The sequence below is a fragment of the Simochromis diagramma genome, unplaced genomic scaffold (genome assembly GCF_900408965.1).
Source record: "Simochromis diagramma unplaced genomic scaffold, fSimDia1.1 OVJJ01000445.1, whole genome shotgun sequence".
In the NCBI taxonomy this organism is placed as follows: Eukaryota; Metazoa; Chordata; class Actinopteri; order Cichliformes; family Cichlidae; genus Simochromis; species Simochromis diagramma.
Window position 1 is genome coordinate 6,281 of NW_024387269.1, and position 4,050 is coordinate 10,330.

Genomic DNA, 4,050 nt, shown 5'->3' on the forward strand with positions numbered 1-4,050 from the left:
TGGAATTGACTGGCTCTCGGACTACTCTGTGTGTTGTGGCTTATCGTCCGCCTAAATATCATAAGATGTTTATCTCTGAATTTGCTGACTTTTTGGGATCCATTCTTTTTAAATATGGTTCTGTTATTATTTCTGGTGATTTTAACATTCATGTCTGCTGTATGGATGACCAATTGGCTAAAGATTTTCTTGCACTGACTGACTCTTTTAATCTTATTCAGTGGGTGAATGAGCCTACCCATGTTAAAGGCCACACCCTTGATTTGGTTTTTTCATTTAATGTGGATATTTGCATTAAGGAAATTAGAAATACTGGACTTTCTGATCATTCCCCGGTTATCTTCGATGTTGACCTGGGCAACACTGGACAATACTTAGAGGCTCCTCTTTACCCTACGCGTACTATTAATGCTGATACTGTGGTCAACTTTTCTACGTCTTTTGTGAACTCCCCATTTATTATGCTGGATTGTTTTACTCCACACACGCTTGAGAATTTTACTAATACTCTTTTAACTACCTGTTCCTCGATTCTTAGCATTGTTGCACCTATCAAAATGAAACGCCCCAGAACTTACTCACAATGTTGGTTAAATGATTCTGTTCGTGCTTTACGACGTATATGTCAGCGGGATGAGAGGAAGTGGAGGAATGATAGACTCCAGTCATCATATGACATTTTACGTATTAGCCGCTCGAAGTTCCAAACTGCTGCCAGAATGGCTAAAGCAGCTTTTCTCTCTAAAATTATTACCACTAATGTTGATTACCTTCGAATTCTATTTAAATTTTTTAACTCTGTGGTGAACCCCTGCCCCTCTATGCCACTGCCGTGCTCCCCGGGTCTTTGTGAAAAATTTTCAAACTATTTTTTAGATAAAGTTTTATCTCTTAAATCTACTCTTCCTTTGGTGACTGATAGTATGTCTATTCCTGATTGTTCTGCTACTCTTTATCAATTTGAACCCGTTTCACTCTCTACTCTGAAGCGTCTAATTGATAAACTGAACAATACTAATTCTGTACATGATGTTCTTCCATCCCGTATAGTCAAGGATTGTTTTAATGCAATTGGACCTTGTTTATTGTCCATATTGAACTTTTCCTTGCTTTCTGGCTATGTACCTTCAGCTCTCAAACATGCTATAATTCAACCTGTTCTAAAAAAAAAGGAACCTTGATCATAGTGATTTTGCCAACTATAGGCCGATTTCTAAGCTTCCCTTCCTGGCTAAAATTCTTGAGAAGGTGGTTCTGCTTCAACTGCAGACCTTCCTGGATGAGAATAATATAAATGATAAATTTCAATCGGCCTTCAAACAACATCACAGCACTGAATCAGCACTGCTTCGTGTTTTCAATGATCTTTTACTAATGGCTGACAATGGACGCCCCTCTGTCCTAGTGCTATTGGATCTTTCATCGGCATTTGACATGGTTGACCATAACATCCTATTGGCGAGACTAGAGCACACTGTAGGCATTAAGGGCGCTGCCTTGGATTGGTTTAAATCTTACCTCTCCAATCGGCTCTCTTCGGTACATTTGGCCACATCCTCTTCTTCGGCTGTACCTGTTTGCTGTGGTGTCCCCCAGGGATCTGTGTTAGGCCCTACCCTTTTCTTATTGTACATGCTTCCCTTAAGTGCTATCTTTGAGAAATACCACATTGCTTTTCACTATTATGCGGATGATATCCAGATCTATTTTGAGTTAAACGATGATCTTGCTCTGTCTTTGAATAGCCTTCGAGAATGCATGTGTGAGGTCAAGAAATGGCTTTTGGCAAATACTCTTATCCTTAATGATAAGAAAACTGAAATTATGATTTTTGGTAGTAATGCCCTTCGTGCCAAACTTCGGGATGCCTTTCGTTTTCTCACTAGTTCTTTCTCTGACACTGTTAGGAATCTGGGTGTCTTATTTGACAGCTCATTTAAACTTGATAAACAAGTGTCTGCTGTTGTCAGATCCAGTTTTTACCAGCTTCGCCTTATTTCTAAGGCCAGGCACTATATCCCGTATAAAGACCTAGAAAAGCTCATCCACGCCTTTGTAACGTCAAGGCTTGATTACTGTAATTCACTTTATTGTGGTCTCCACTCTTCCCTTTTACATAGATTACAGACAGTTCAGAATGCTGCAGCAAGCATTCTAACTAAAACCAAGAAGTCTGCCCACATTACTCCTGTCCTTGCTGATCTGCACTGGTTGCCTGTCAAATATCGTATTCAATTTAAAATTTTGTTGTTTACTTTTAAAATTACCAATAACACTGCACCAAGCTATCTTAAGGAACTTTTAAACCCATATGCTCCTGCTAGGGCTTTAAGGTCATCCTCACAGTTACTGTTGGTTCAGCCCAGATCTCGACTGAAATCTAGAGGTGATCGATCGTTTGCTCTAGTTGCACCGGAGCTGTGGAACAATCTGCCGATTGGCATCCGGGCGTCTGATTCTATTCATTCTTTTAAATCACGGCTAAAAACATATCTTTTTAAACTTGCCTTTTCTACCAGTTAAATGCTGGCTTGCTTGCAGTGACCTATTGACCTATGTATTGTATTGTATTAAATTCTCTGCTATCTTTCCATTATTGGTGTCTTTTATCATGGTCTTACAGTCTTACCTTGCTATAACCTATGTGCTGCAGTTTACTCTTATTGGTGGCTTTTATCTGTGAACATAATCCGTTACTTTTATGTATTTGATGTTAATGTGTGAACTGTTTTATTTTTTATTGTTTTATGTAAAGCACTTTGGTATGCCCAAGGCTTTTAAATGTGCTCTATAAATAAAGATTGTTGTTGTAATATTACCAAATGTACTGATTATTACCTTTTAAATTATATTGCTGCTGATATTTTATTCTTAATGATTTGTACCTGCTTGTTTTTTTTCTTATTTGTATTTAAGGTGAACTGATGTTGTGCTACTGGAACCATAATTTCCTTGAGGGATTAATATTCGAATCCCTCTATTCTAATAAGAATAGCATATAGTTAGGGCTGGATCAGGTGACCCTGAATCCTCCCTTAGTTATGCTGCAATAGGTGTAGGCTGCTGGGGGATTCCCATGATGCACTGGGTGTTTCTGCTTCACTCACTATGTGTTAACAGACCTCTCTGCATTGAAGCATACTTGTTATTAATCTCTGTCTCTCTTCCACAGCATGACTTTATCCTGTCTTCCTTCTCTCACCCCAACCGGTCGCAGCAGATGGCCCCGCCCCTCCCTGAGCCTAGTTCTGCCGGCGGTTTCTTCCTGTTAAAAGGGAGTTTTTCCTTCCCACTGTCCCTAAAGTACTTGCTCATAGGGTTCATTTGTTGGGGATTATTATAGGGTATAATATAATAATCCTTATAAAGCGCTTTGAGGCAACTGTTGTTGTAATTTAGTCCTATATAAATAATAATATAAATAAAATTGAATTGAGTTGAACTGACTGAAAAAGCAAATTCAAGAACTCTGGAGAGTTTCATAAGGAGTGGAGTAAGGCTGGAGTTCCCACGTCACCACGCACTGACATCTTAAGGTGGGGGCTGCAGCTGTTATTTCTAATATCAAATCACTTTTTCAGAGATAACTGGAGGAAGAGTTTCGATGCACAGAATCCAAGTTGTTTGAAGTACAGTATAAGTTTACTCACTCTGTGGTGATTTGTGCTAAGTCCCCAAACCATTACCAAATAGTTTGCTGACCGTGACATCACCGTGCTTGAATGGCCAGCCAGCTTAACCAAGCTAAACCCTACAGAGCCTAGGTAACCAGTAGGCGGACTGTACTGTAAATCTTTTTTGATTGGTCTTATAAATACATTTCAGAAATACCTTTCGGACTTTCATGAAATGAATCATAGTCATCAAATTAAAACAAAAAGAATTCACTTGACATGTAATATAGATTGCATAAAAAATGAGTTTGCTCACGATGTTCTCGTTTCTTCATATGAGTTTGTATTGCAAATATTAAAAAATGTTCTGTAAACTCCGTACCAGTTGGAGGCAGCACTGCGCCAGTTTGGGGTTTTTTGTTTGGCCCGAACATGA